Raw genomic sequence first — 15,246 nt, 5'->3', positions numbered from 1 at the left:
TCCGGATGCTCCTTGCATTAAAGTAGACACACTTCAACCCACCATCCTGTCTGCCAGTACACTCCTGCGATTTTGGTATCTTCCTCAGAACCTCACTACCCTCAACACTGGCTTTTGGACTACAACTCATTTTCCCATCCCCCTGACAAATTAGTTTAAACCCTTCCCCCGCCTCCCCACCCCGAAGAACCATAGCAAATTTCAAATTTCTCTCCCAGGATATTGGCGCCCCCCTGGTTCAGATGCAAACCATCCTGTTTGTACAGGTCCCACCTTCCCCAGAATGTGCTCCAATTATCCATGTAAACATTTTTTTTTCCATTACGGACAGTTTTATTTATGGTTTGTTCATTCCAACAAAGCATGGCTGGCCCAAAGATCTCAATTACACAGTCAGCTTTATCCCCTACACACAATTCAGTCACTTACCCCCAGGGCGAGCCTATCAAACAAGTTCTCTCCCATGCCATTCTCAGGGGCTCCCAGTCTCTTCAGTTTGGTGATGTGATCTCCAAGCTTCTTGATCATCTTCACTTGTTCATCCAAGTAGTGAGTCTCCAGGAAGTCACAAAGATGAGGGTCAGTGTTCCCAGAAGAGAGTTTGTGTAGATCCAGCAGACTCTGTTTCACATTCTTCTCTATCTGCAGAACTCTCCGCATCATCTCCAGGCCATTGCTCCACTCGTCCTGCTCTGCCTTCTTGACATCCTTCAGGATGAGTCTGCCTCCATGTTTAATCTGGAATTCCATCAGTTTCTCAGCATGTTCCCGTTCCTCATGTAACTGCTCCTTGAAGTAGTCAGCAAAAGTGATGCAGGGCAACATCATCCCAGTCAACGAAAGAGAACACAGAGAGGTAAACATTGGAGGAATAGAGCTCCAGGTTGATCTGCTTGTTAACAGCATCCTCACAGTCCTTGTGGTAGTTCTGGTGGATTTGGAAGCCATCTCACTGAGGATAAGAGTCACACAACAACAAGCTGATATTACTCCTTCCCTCCCTCCCCACAGCAGAATAGAACATAGAACATAGAACAGTACAGAACTAGAACAGGCCCTTTGGCCCATGATGTTGGGCTGAAAGTGAAGCCAAATTAAACTAATCCCTTCTGCCTACCCTTGGTCTGTATTCCTCTATTCCTTGCATATTCACGGGCTTATCTAAAAGGCCCTTAAACACCCCTAGCATATCTGCCCACCATCCCTGGTGGTGCGTTTCAGAAACCTACCACTCTCTATGTAAAAAATTTGCTTTTCACATCTCCTTTGAACTTTCCCAATCTCACTTTAAGTGCATACTGATTTGATTTATTTTTATCACATGTAATAACATACAGTGAAAAGTATTGTTTCTTGCATGCTATACAGACAAAACATACCGTTCATTGAGAAGGAAATGAGAGAGTGCAAAATGTAGTGCTACAGTCATAGCTAGGATGTAGAGAAAGATCAACTTAATGCCAGGTAAGTCCATTCAAAAGTCTGACAGCAGCAGGGAAGAAGCTGTTCTTGAGTCGGTTGGTATGTGACCTCAGACTTTTGTAGCTTTTTCCCAAAGGAAGAAGGTGGAAGAGAGAATGTCCGGGGTACATGGGGTCCTTAATTATGCTGACTGCTTTGCTGAGGCAGCAGGAAGTGTTATCAGAGTCAATGGATGGGAGCTGGTTTGTGTGATGGATTGGGCTACTTTCACGGCCTTTTGTAGTTGCTTGCGGAGCCACCCTAAGCTGTGATATAACCAGGATGAATGTTTTCTATGGTGCATCTTTAAAAGTTGGTATTACAGTCCTGCCAAAGTAAATCGCTATTTAATTGGCTGACTATATCAGCCAGGCAGGAGACATGGTACAGCGGGAGTTGCATCCAAGCCATGGCGTATAGCCCCTTTCACATTCATTCCTTTTGATGCATTATTGAAAGGATTAATTTTTAGGTCTTCATGACCGAACCGATAGCCCCAATGAAATGCTATAATGCCCATTCTAAACATTCAAAATTCAAACATTATTTTTTAAATGCACAGAGCTTGCCAAGATTAAATTGTGGCTCTTGGCCAGTAGTAAAAGCTGATTTTCATCATTCACCCATGGGCTAAGTTCAAAACCTAAAACATGGCAATTAAAGGAAGAGGCGTTAGTAATATGTGAACTGAAATGACAGCAATTGAGTACGTAACAAGTGCTGATACTTTAACCAAAAAAAACAAACATTTCAAGTTAATTGTCCTTAGAAGTGTTGTAAAATTCCGAAACATGGGTACATGGAGTTCCATAGAGTCCCACTTCACTACATCACCATCTATTGGCAAACAAGAAATGTAAACTAAAGAAGCAGCCACTGACCCAGTCTAGACAGCTCATTACATCTTAGGTTAAGATATACTCTTCCTCACTGAGCTTCTGTACCAACGTGCCAGACTTGTCCTCAACGAGCCAAGTAAACAAGGTTTCCATTTTTATAATCCAGGAAGAATGTGAACTTTTCTCACTGGGGCAACATGAGGTGGGTGATAAATCTTGCATTAGTAAGAGTCTGCTAAAGGCAAATACTCCCACAATAAGCCTCAGTAACGCATGTGCATTAAGTCGCCCCCAGGTTCCCAAGTTGGACAAAGATCAGAAGAAATATTAGCGGGATTGCAATCATGACTTCTCAATCTTAAACATGTGCTAGCTATTATTCAAATAGAAGTTCAATGTGGAAAGGTCATTTGATGCAGGAAGAGATCTTGTTCCTGTCAGTCGGCAATGAATTCCAAAATCGAAAATAAACCTGAATAACTCCTCAGAGGTTGATGTCCCTTCGCCAGATTCCCTTTCCTTACAAACTCAACCCTACTCCTCAGAGTGCTTCAGGTACAAAGTCAGAATCAGGTGTAAGTCTCAATATATACACACAGGTGATTGGGTAGGCAATCATTACCTCAATCAGGGAGCTCATACTCAAAGGCCAACTGCATGGGTCTCATTGCAGTCATTGTAAAGCCCAAATCCTGCCTTTTGGCTTCAGTCTCACAGCAATGCTCAAGTATCTCATAAAGAGATGAAAGCTAAGAAATTAATCACTTGCGTTCTCCTTCCTAACATTGATGGTGCATCCTCCCTCCTATTTGCTATGCCCTTCTCTTCCACTCAACCCAAGGTCACTAAAAGAACTAATCTGGTTATTTATTGCATTGTCCCTGGCGAGAGTTCACTGTGTGCAAATTGGCTTCCATCTTTTTTGCATTACAGTTGTGACTTCATTTCAAAGAGCAGATCCACGACTGACATGTCGTGAGAGGTTGTGAATGATGGTTACTTTTTTACTTTCTCTGCACCTCACTGCTAAAGTGCAACAATCTGTGCAAAGGAAGGGATAAAGGTTCGGTTAGGTTGCCGTCTAGCTCCTCTGCCAACTTTGCAAGCTGCTTCTTTCTGTCAGCACCAGCAAATCAGCAATGGGAATGAGGCTTGGATCATCTGCCACTCCTTCTGCTTCCTGAGCCCATGAAGCCCCTTAAACCACATCATGCTGCACCGCTCAGTATTGGATCCATGAACAGAGTAGCAGGTGGTTCCCCCCCTGCCCCTCAGAGACTGCATGGTGAACCTCCCTCTGACCCTCAAAGACTATATCGTGAAAGGACTACATTGCGAAAGGATATATTGGCCTGCAAAAGGATATATTAGCCTTGGAGGGAGTACAGAGAAGGTTCACCAGGTTGATGAGGGTGTTAGCTTGTGAGGAGAGATTGAGTAGAGGAGTGCCTCAAGGATCTGTTCTGGGACCCTTGTTGTTTGTCATTTTCATAAATGACCTGGATGAGGAAGTGGAGGGATGGGTAAGTAAGTTCGCTGATGACACGAAGGTCGGTGGTGTTGTGGATGATCTGGAAGGATGGCAAAAGTTGCAGCAGGACATAGATAGGATGCAGGACTGGGCGGAGAAGTGGCAGATGGACTTCAACGCGGATAAATGTGTAGTCGTCCATTTTGGCAGAACCAACGGGATGAACGAGTACACTATCAAGGGCAGAAGTCTGAGTAGTGTTGAGGAGCAGAAGGATCTTGGGGTCCGGGTCCACAGGACTCTTAAATCGGCCTCGCAGGTGGAGGAGGTGGTCAAGAAGGCGTATGGTGTACTGGCCTTCATTAATCGAGGGATTGAGTTTAGGAGTCGGGAGGTAATGCTGGAACTTTATAAGACCCTTGTCAGGCCTCATTTGGAGTATTGTGCGCAGTTCTGGTCGCCTCACTATAGGAAAGATGTAGAAGCTATTGAAAGGGTGCAGAGGAGATTTACAAGGATGTTGCCTGGACTGGGAGGCATGCCTTATGAAGTTAGGTTGAGGGAGCTGGGACTCTTTTCCCTGGAGAGACGAAGGTTGAGAGGCGACCTGATAGAAGTTTACAAAATGTTGAGAGGAATAGATAGGGTGGACTCTCAGAGGCTATTTCCCCGGTTTGAAATGGTCGCTACGAGAGGACACAGATTTAAGGTGCGGGGAGGGAGGTTCAGAAGTGATGTTAGGGGTAAGTTTTTCACTCAGAGGGTGGTGAGTGAATGGAATCGGCTGCCGTCAGTGGTGGTGGAGGCGAACTCGCTGGGGTATTTTAAAAGACTTCTGGATGAGTATATGGGGTTTAATGAGATTGAGGGTTATAGATAGGTCTGTAGGTTGGTAGGTGATGTGATCGGCGCAACTTGTGGGCCGAAGGGCCTGTTTGTGCTGTAGTGTTCTATGTTCTATGTTCTATGTTCTAGATTGGGCCTGTACTGGTTGGAGTTTAGAAGGCTGAAGGGTGATCTCATAGAGACATATCTGATAATGAAGGGGCCAGATAGGATAGAGGTAGAGAGATTCTTTCCATTTAGGAAGAAAACCAGAACTAGAGGGCACAGCCTCAAAATAAGGGAGGTCATTTTAGAACAGAGTTGAAGAGGAGCTTCTTCTCTCAGAGGATAGTGAATCTCTGAATTATCTGCCCATTGAAGTGGTGGAGGCTACCTCGTTGAATATGTTTAAGTCACAGGCAGGTAGATTTTTGATTGATCAGGGAATTAAGGGTTATGGGGAGCAGGCGGGTAAGTGGAACTGATCCACTTCAGATCAGCCATGATCTTATTGAATGGCGGGGCAGGTTCGAGGGGCTAGATGGCCTACTCCTGCTCCTATTTCTTATGTTCTTATGCACATAGTGAGCCTCCTCACCCCCTCAGAGACTGCATGGTGAACATCACCACCCCCCCCACCCCCCCACCACCCCCCCACAACCCCCCGACCACTCTACCTCTCAGAGACTGCATGCTGAGTCTGTAATACATTGTTGGGGCTCAGGTTATTTTATGAAGTGCATGAGAATTGCTGTCAGAGTGTTTGACCTTGCCTGAACTTTGCTTCATTGTTCGTAATGAGCAATTCAAAGCAAGATCTAGCTTTTCTTCAGTACAAAAGGCACTGTGTGGAACGATGTACAGGAAGAGAGCATGATGAAACGGTGAAGCGGAGAAGTGATGAGTGTCTAGGGATCCACAGAGCAAAATACTCCTGACCACTTCCTGCAGTACACAATTAAACTGGATTCTTTCTTTCTCACAGATTTCATTTACTTTATTGTCATGCAGATTTTCAGTATGATAGGACTTAAGATATAGACTACATACACAGCAAAAAGACTTCAGCTGTAGCAGTACAAAGACATTTGGAGAATCACATTTTATATCATTGTAGTTTCTTTCTGAGGAACACCAGCTGTTTTGATTGTTGGTTGATGTGGGAACAACAGTTCTCACCATCCAAGTACCCAGGCCTAGGCTGTCTGCAGGATCAGCACAGGGAGTTCAGTAATTAGTCATTGTCCATAAAAGACCATTCTGTCCAGTGACAATGGGTTATATCGCTTGAGGAAACACTATTCCATATCCAGCACGGGCATGTAGGAGAAGGCAGGTGTAAATCTACCTCAGCTGGGACAGCACTTGAACCGACATCATTGGCATCATCCTGAACTACACACTAGCCACCTCACCAACTGGGCTAACCAGCCCCGAACAGGAGCAGCTCACCAGTTAAAATAGATTCTCATGGGCATATGGGATGTAGTCTGTAAGTGGACTTGAGGGAGAGGTATTTCCATAGATAATAAGATTGATGGAATTTGGAAGAGTTGGAACATACGGGGAATGATTTGGATACGGGGAATAATTTGGATATATGATGATCGAAAGAGCCCATTAGGGTAATATACCTCTCAACTACAGAATTACACGATAAATAAAAAACTGTGTGAAGTCTGCACATTCGCCCCATGTCTGCATTGGTTTCCACCAGTTTCCTCCCACAGTCCAAAAATGTGCAGGTTAGGCAGATTGGCCATGCTGAATTAGAACATAGAAACATAGAAAAACTAAAGCACAATACAGGCCTTCAGCCCACTCATGCCGAACATGTCCCTACCTTAGAGATTACTAGGCTTGCCTATAACCCTCTATCTTACTAAGTTCCATGTACTTATCTAAAAGTCTCTTAAAAGGCCCTATCGAATCCACCTCTACCACTGTAGCTGGCACCATTTCTCTTAGTGGCAGGGGGACTAGCTAGGGTAAATGCATTGGATTATGGGGATAGGGCTTGGTTGGGATTGTGGTCGGTGCAGACTCAAAGGGCCAAATGGCCTCCTTCTGCACTGATTCTATGGTTCTATGAACCACATCCAGAAAATGATTGGAAAATATCAGTTCAGTTAAGCACATTTTTGAGGGAGGTCCATGTTGTTATTGTGTTGTCACTTGTATCTTTGAGGTACAATGAGGGAATGTAGAGTTCAGTGTTTCAGAGTTGTGAGAGGACTATTATGTAACAATTTTGTGTACTGGGATTGTGAAGCTTGAGTCCAAATTTAATGATTGCCCAGTGACGGGTTGGTAGATCGTAAAATTCTTCAGATCGCCTTCTTTTTGGTCTCTCACCTGCCCTGACCTCTCATCAATTTCATGGTGGGACAGGTAAAGCCTAGACAGTCCTCCCCCCCACCATCATCTACCCCCACCCTCCCCAAACTTGCCACAGTTGAGTCCCTTAAGCGTCCACTTGATGATTCCTAAAGACAATTGGGAAGAGTTCTGGGGCATGGTGGATGATGTGGAGATGTCAGCGTTGGACTGGGGTAAACACAGTATGAAGTCTCACAACACCTGGTTAAAGTCCAATAAGTTTATTTGATAGTAAACCCACAAGCTTTCGGAACGCTGTTCCTTTATCAAGTGAGTTCCTTCGTCAGGTGAGTTCCTTTGTCACTCACCTGATGAAGGAACAGCGTTCCGAAAGCTTGCGGGTTTATTATCAAATAAACTTATTGGACTTGAACCTGGTGTTGTGAGACTTCTTACTGCATAGCGGAAGCCCAGGAAGTCACCCTGCTCAAGTTTCAGGTGGGAAGTGGGCATATCCATCAACACGCTTTTTTCAACATCGAAAAGCAGCAGCCCCTATTCCTCCCCACACCACCCCCCCCAATCCCAGCCCCATAAAGTCTGGCTCTGTGGATACTTCCTCCACTATCGGCCTCTCCCTTTCCCTCTCTGCCTGCCCCCTGGGCCGCATCCTTCCGCCAAAATTTACTTGGTGCTGGACTCCAGGAACTATAGGTGGGATTTTCTGGCTGCGCTCTCCCCAGACCTGGAAAATCCCACACAAGGCCAATTCATCTAACCTGCACATCTTTGGACTGAAGGAGGAAACTGGGGCACCCAGAGGAAACCCAGGCAGAAACGGGTACAACGTGCAAATTCCGCACAGTCATTCAAAGCTGGGAATCGAATCCGGGTCCCTGGCGCTGTGGGGCAGCAGTGCTAACCACTGTGGCACCATGCTGCACCCCTGTTAAATTGTCCCTGAGAGTCTATCTCCTTGATCAAACTTTTGGTCACCTGTCCTAATATCTCGGTGCCAAAACAGTTTGATAATGTCGCTGAGCAGCGCAGTGGACTATTTTACCACGGCAAAGGTGCTTTATAAATGCAAGTTGTTTACAGCCTTCAACTTTTCTCATGGGAATCTGTACATTTCCACATCCAAGGGCTCAATTGCTGAGAATTTTGTACTGAGGATGTTGTTGATCCTGAGTGCTATTTAAGAGAGAGGAAAAAAGACCACGCTCACTCATAGGAACAAGCGGATATAGCACCGAGCACCTCTTTCCCTCTTCATTAACGCTCAATAACTCATCCAATTTGTGTCCGCTGAAATTTAAAATGTAAAAGGTTTTGGCTGTAGCCTTAATTTCCTGCTTTACATTTGCACTCAGTTGGCAGGGCATCATCAGGGGCTACTTACAAGTCATTGCTGAATGTCAGTTTAGAGTACACATGCAAGATAACATATTAACCAACACTTTTGCTGCTTGTGTCCACTTCAGTCTCCCAGCATTTTGTATTTATTTATATCCTTAAATTCTGATGAATGGTCATTTTGTTGAAGCAAGTGTTTCTGTGGTGTTGATTGTGTATTGATTTTAAAGGGATTCACTGATGGTGCTGAAAGCATTCTATTTCCGAGTCCTCAATATCACATGAATCCATCTAATATTTTATTTTCCGTTCTAGAATACTGGTACTTAGCACTACAATGTCTAAGTTACATGTATCTTGAAAATGGTTAGGTTGATATGATGCCCATTAAGCAGAGAATTCCTACAGTGCAGAAAGAGGCCATTCGGCCCACTGTGTTCGCACCAACTCTCCAACCGTGCATCTTACTCAGATCCACTTCACATACCCCCATGTATTTACCCTGCTAAACCCCCCCTAACATATACATCTTGGGAGGCTAAGCGGTAATTTAGCATGGCCTATCTACCTAACCTGCACATCTTTAGACTGTTGGAAAGTGGTGCACCCGAGGCGGTATGATGGCACAGTGATTAGCACATCTGCCTCACAGCACCAGGGACCCAGGTTCAAATTCAACCTCGAATCACCTTCTGTGTGGTGTTTACACATCCTCTCCATGTCTGCGTGGGTTTCCTCCAGGTACTCCAGTTTCCTCCCACACTCCAAAGATGTGCGGGTTAGCTTGATTGGCCACGCTAAATTGTCCCTTAGTGTCAGGACGATTAGCAGGGGGTTATGGGGATAGGCTTGGGTGGGATGGTTGTCAGTAAAGACTCAATGGTCTCCTTCTACACTGTAGGGATTCAATGATTCACCCAGCGGGAATCTGTGCTGACATGGGGAGAAAGTGCAAACTCCACAGTCACCCAAGGCCAGAATCGAACCCGGGTCCCTGGTGCTGCAAGGCAGAGGTGCTAACCACTGTGCCCCCATGCTGCTCAAAACGGGGGAGACATTTTAGCTCTGAGACCAACAACACTTTTTTACTTCCATGTCAAGAACACCCAGTCACATCCGGTACAAACAGGTAGAGGGTAAACCTTCCTCCAGTAATTGTCTCACTCCACTTCACAATGATGGGACGGCACTTTGGCACAGTGGTTAGCACTGCTGCCTCACAGCTTCCGTGATCTCGGTTTGACTCCCGGCTTGGGTCACTGTCTGTGCGTAGTCTGTACGTCCTCCTCGTGGCCGCATGGGTTTCCTCTGGGTACTCCGGTTTCCTCCCACAGCCCAAAAGACGTCCTGGTTAGGTGCATTGGCCATGCTAAATTCACCCTCAGTGTACCCGAACAGGCGTCGGACTGTGGCAATGAGGGGATTTTCACAGTAACTTCATTGCAGTATTAATATAAGCCTACTTGTGACAACAAATAAATAAATAATGCCATATCAGCCATCCTGTGGGTGCTTTGAGCTGCTACTGTGCTTTCTCCTGATTAATGTAGCAACGTGTGCTCACTAACCTCGCAGAGGTTAATGTTGTGTCAGGCCCATTCAGTGATCTGACAGAAGAAACTCATTTTCCCAGTCTGAGCTGGATTCAAACCCAGTTCTGGGAATTAAAATGCCAGTCTAATAACCCACTGTGTGCCATCCAGTCCCTGTGGGCACTCACTTTAATTGGATTACATTAGTTTTTCTTTGTCCTGCTGGTTTTGGATATGATATTTCCAGAAAGATGACAGCTCTCCAAAGTGCATCACTGGACTGTGTTCAAATATTACAGGATTACCCATCACCAGCAAGAGACGTTCTGGCCCAGATTTTTCTGTCAAATAATGATGAGGCTGATGGCATTCTCCATTATTTATGCAAAAATGGTACAGCAAAATTCAGGTGAGGGCCAAATATGCAGTTAAACTAAAATATCCAATAATTGCAGTTTGAACTACACCTCACCACCTGACTCGCTGTTGCTATATGTTTTGAATACCTTGAGTTGCTGTTTTTCCATGATAGATAATATATGGGTGACATGGTAGCACAATGGTTTGCACTGCTGCCTTACAGCACCAGAGACCCAGGTTCAATTCCCGCTTGGGTCTCTGCCTGTGCGGTGTCTGCGCATTCTCCCCATGTCTGTATGGGTTTCCTCTGGGAGCTCCGGTTTTCCCCCACACTCCAAAGACGTGCTGGTTAGCGCATTGGCCATGCTAAATTCTCGCTCAGTGTACCCAAAGAGGCATCAGAGTATGGCAACACGGGGACTAACCATTGTGCTACCATATCACCATATAACGTCTATCGTGCAAAAACAGCAACTCACAGTATTCAATACTTACATCAATAACGAGTCAGGCAGTGAGGTGTAATTTAAATTGCAACTATTGGATATTTTGGTTTAACTGTACATTTGACCCTCACCTGAATTTGCTGCACCATTTCACAGTAACTTCATTGCATTTTTAATATAAACCTAATTGTGACACTAATAAATACACTTTAGAGAAGTTAAGCTTTATCCATTCCGATTTAGGTTTTGTTTTAATGACATGCTAAGCGTCCTTTACTGCCCTTTGGTACCTCAAGTGAACTTTTACAAGTGTGGAGTCTCATTCTTTCAGATGTTAGTTGTTCATGATATTAAAAAAAGTCAAATGTAAACTTATATAATCTTTTTCCTTTCTGTCTCATCTCTTAACCCAATCTTTTTTCCATGTCTTTGGGAGGGATTTTCTTGTCCCAAAACTGGAAAATCCTGCTCGAGGTCAATGGACCTTTCCATGGTCTGCCCCTCGCCCACTACGCTTCCCGTGGCAGGTGGAATGGGAAAATCTGCCCCCTCTATTTCTCTTTCAGACCGGATTTAACATTCTAATTCACCCACTCTAATTTATATATCCTTCCCAGCCCATGTGCTGCTAATTTTATTATCTTTGAACCTGATTGGTGAAAGAAAGGCACAATTACTTGCCCTGTTTGTGAGGTTGCTTGCTGGCATTTTCAGCAACTTGTCACTCAATAAATTTGAAGTGCTAAACATCCAAAGGCATCGCTAAGTAATGGCAGATGTTGTTAGATGACCTGCTATTGCCAATTAAGGCCTGATAAATTAGATATCTGTGAAATCATTAACGTTTTGATTCATCCATATAGATGTGCCTGACAATCTAAGTGAATTATATAAGCAGCAAGCGATCCCAAAACTAGTTAATAATGAGCCACATATTAAAGCTGAATTTTTGCTCACAGCACAGCACTATGACCTCAGTACGCAGTGACTTACATTGTTCTACAGTCCTTATTTTAATCTCTTTCTAGGAATTGCCATGGTTACTGTTGATGATAAATCAGTGCCGTTATCAACCCATCTGTTTCCTATCTCTAATTGGATTGCAATAATGTCACTATTTGCCTGCTGGTACCTTGCTGGCGTTTACCCCAGGGACGTGGGTACGACTGGACAAATGAAGAGGACGGGACATTATTACTTCAGCAAAGCTACATGGACAAGTTATGCAGTTAATTAACTCACAGAGCTTCTCTGAATGGGAACTGAATGAGAAGGGACAACTCATTTACAACAAAGGAAGTTCTTTGGGAAGGATAAGAACATAAAAACAAAGAACAAAGAAAAGTACCGTACAGGAACAAGCCCTTCGGCCCTCCAAGTCCGTGCCTATCATGATGTCCTAAATAAACTAAAAAAACCTTCTTCCATTACTCGGCCCATATCCTTCTATTTCAACCCTATTCATGTACCCATCCAGCCGCCTCCTACCTCCCACTCTCACCTTGAACCTGTGCCTCCTTGCAATCGACACTTCCACACTGGGAAAAAGCCTCCTTCTATCCACCCTGTCTATGCCTCTCATAATTTTGTAGACCTCTATCAGGTCTCCCCTCAACCTCCGTCTTTCCAGTGAAAACAATCCCATTTTATTCAACTTCTCCTCATAGCCAACACCCTCAAGACCAGACAACATCCTGGTGAACCTTCTTTGCGTTCTCTCCAAAACATCCTCGTCCTTCTGGTAGTGTGGTGATCAGAACTGCATGCAAGAGAACATAGAACATAGAAAAACTACAGCACAAACAGACCCTTCAGCCCACAAGTTGCGCCAATCATATCTCTACCTACTAGGCTTACCTATAACCCTCAATCCTATTAAGCCCCATGTACTCATCCAGAAATCTCTTAAAAGATCCTATCGAATTTGCCTCCACCACCACCAACGGCAGCCAATTCCACACTCCCACCACCCTCTGAGTGAAAAACTTACCCCTGACATCTCCTCTGTACCTACTCCCCAGCACCTTAAACCCATGTCCTTTTATGACAGCCATTTCAGCCCTGGGAAAAAGACTCTGAGAATCCACCCAATCAATACCTCTCAACATCTTATACACCAATACTCCAAATGCGGTCCTGTATACCTATTCCACCAAATCTTATAATTTTGAGATGCACCTCAAGAGGCATGAAATGAGAAAAGGTCATTTCTCTCATCAAGTTTTCTCCTTCCAGAGTCCATTTATAGTTCACCTGTTATGAACTTTCATGCACATTGGGGTATTTTTGACTTGAAGTGCTGGTGCAAAAAAATCCAACGTTACCTTGGCTGCTTGTCCAACACCTCAGATCAAGAGAATTGTGGTTCACGTTTAACACCACAGTGCAATCAAACTTACCTCCTTCTCATCCTCGAAGCAAAAGTTTTGATCTAGTTCATGATCTCCCAACTTAGCCATGATTAAATTCCAGAGATTTGACTCTCTTAATTTTCCCATGATGCCCTGCTGCCTTTCAGTTGTCACGTTCCTTTCAATCTTACATTGAAGCAACAATTCTCTTCAAGGAGTATTGGTGACACAGCGGTTAGCACTGCTGCCTCACGGCGCCAGGAACCCGGGTTCAATTCCTGGCTTGGGTCACTGTCAGTGTGGAGTTTGCACATTCTCCCCATGTCTGTGTGGGGTTCCTCCCACATTCTGAAAGATGCTAGGTGCATTGACCTGTACAGGGGCCAGACAGTGATGACTAGGGGAATTTCACAGTAACTTCATTGCAGTGATAATGTAAGCCTTACTTGTGACTAATAAATAAACAGAAAAAAAGAATATTGATCCAGGCAATCCCCTCCATGAACAGACTTCAGAAAGCTCCTCTTTAAAAGGGGCAATTCACTGGAACCACTACTACTTTTGTGGTTCTCTATTTGTCTGCGAGGCAACTCCTTACCTCCAATCACTAACTCAGTTGATAATGATGCGGAGATGCCAGCATTGGACTGGGGTGGGCACAATAAGTAGCCTCACAACAGGTTAAAGTCCAACAGGTATATTTGGTATTGCGAACTTTTGGAGTGCTGCTCCTTCATCAGATGAATCTTCAGCACCCACTTTGTTGGTATCTCTGATGGGGATGCATTATCAGCAGCCTGGTGACTTGCAGACAAAAACTGAGACTCTTACTGTTAACTCATTATCAGAGATTGAGCAGTCAGTCAGGAAAAAAACTCACTCATAATTTCATCAAAGAATCTTGAATCATAGAATCCCTACAGTGCAAAGGGAGGCCATTCGGCCCATCAAACCTGCACTGACAACAATCCTACCCCAGACCCCTACCCCATAACCCCACACATTTATCCTGCTAATACCCTGAACACTAAGGGGAAATTTTGCATGACCAATCAACCTAACCCACACATTTTTGGACTGTGGGAGGAAACCGGAGCACCCGAAGGAAACCCACGCAGACATGGGAAGAATATGCAAACTCCACACTTGACAGTCACTCGAGGCCGGAATTGAACCTAAGCCCTGGGCGCAGTGAGGCAGCAATGCTAACCACCATACCGCCCATTCTGATAGATAGTTGTGGTGAGTCAGTGGCATAGAGGTATTGTCACTGGGCCAGTAATGCAGAGACTCAGGGCAAAATTTGGGGAACCAGGTTCAAATTCCACCATGACAAATAGTGAAATTTGAATTCAGCAGAAAATCCATTGTCGTAAAAACCCATCTGGTTCACAAATGTCCAGTAGGGAAAGAAATCTGCTGTCCTCAATAAAAGCAAATTACTGCGGATGCTGGGAATCTGAAAATGCTGGAAAATCTCAGCAGGTCTGGCAGCATCTGTAAGGAGACAAAAGGGCTGACGTTTTGAGTCCAGATGACCCTTTATCAAAGCTAAAAGACATAGAAAATGGGAGATATTTATACTGTAGGGGGAGGGAATGAAAGATGAATCATAGCCATAGAAATCAGGGGAAAAGGACTGCTGATAGCTGCCCATAGAGAAAGTAAAGGGTGTGAATGGTCAAACAGCAGAGAAGCTGGAAGCTGCGACGGATGAAGATGTCGGGGGGAGGGGGGGCATCTGGTGCCCTTATCTGGTCTGGCCCATGTGTGACTCCAGAGCTCAGCAATGTGGTTGACTCTCAACTGCCCTCCAAGGGTAATGAAGGATGGCAATAAATGCTGACCAAGCAGCGACACCATGTCCCATGAATGAATAAAAAGTTGTTAAAAATATATATTATATTTAAAATAACAAGCATCCTATAAATGATTGTTTCTTTATTTTATTAGTAGACGACTCTGATCATGGGGAATTTATGAAGGTTGGAGGAATCTATGGCTGCATAGTTACTATTGAGGAGGTCTATCAAGCTATAGGTGCTGAATAAATCAAATCGCCTCAAAAATGCTTTCAGTCTCTCTCCTACTTTGATGTTTAAAATTCATGCCAGTTCCTCATAGCTGAGAGTACTCATTGTCCCTTCTTCTTTAACAAAAAGAGGATTTAAATCAAGACGGGAAGATTTGGAATGAACACAGGCTCACATCAGAATAATAATCTAGAGTTTCCAGGAGTCATTACAACAGAGGCCTTGTTAGATCTTTGGGGCTTTTCTCTGCTCA

The 15,246-nt window shown here is 44.4% G+C and overlaps 1 pseudogene; it reads right to left on the bottom strand.

Annotated features, from left to right (window-relative positions):
* Positions 1-417: 417 nt before the first annotated feature.
* Positions 418-15,246, bottom strand: part of LOC145355629 (ferritin heavy chain B pseudogene) — a 37,551-nt pseudogene continuing 22,722 nt past the window's right edge.

Source organism: Carcharhinus amblyrhynchos, chromosome 19 (assembly GCF_965287045.1).
Source record: "Carcharhinus amblyrhynchos chromosome 19, sCarAmb.v2.hapA, whole genome shotgun sequence".
NCBI classification, from domain to species: domain Eukaryota; kingdom Metazoa; phylum Chordata; class Chondrichthyes; order Carcharhiniformes; family Carcharhinidae; genus Carcharhinus; species Carcharhinus amblyrhynchos.
The sequence above is the reverse complement of the archived record's forward strand: the minus strand, read 5'-3'. Positions and strand labels throughout refer to the sequence as shown.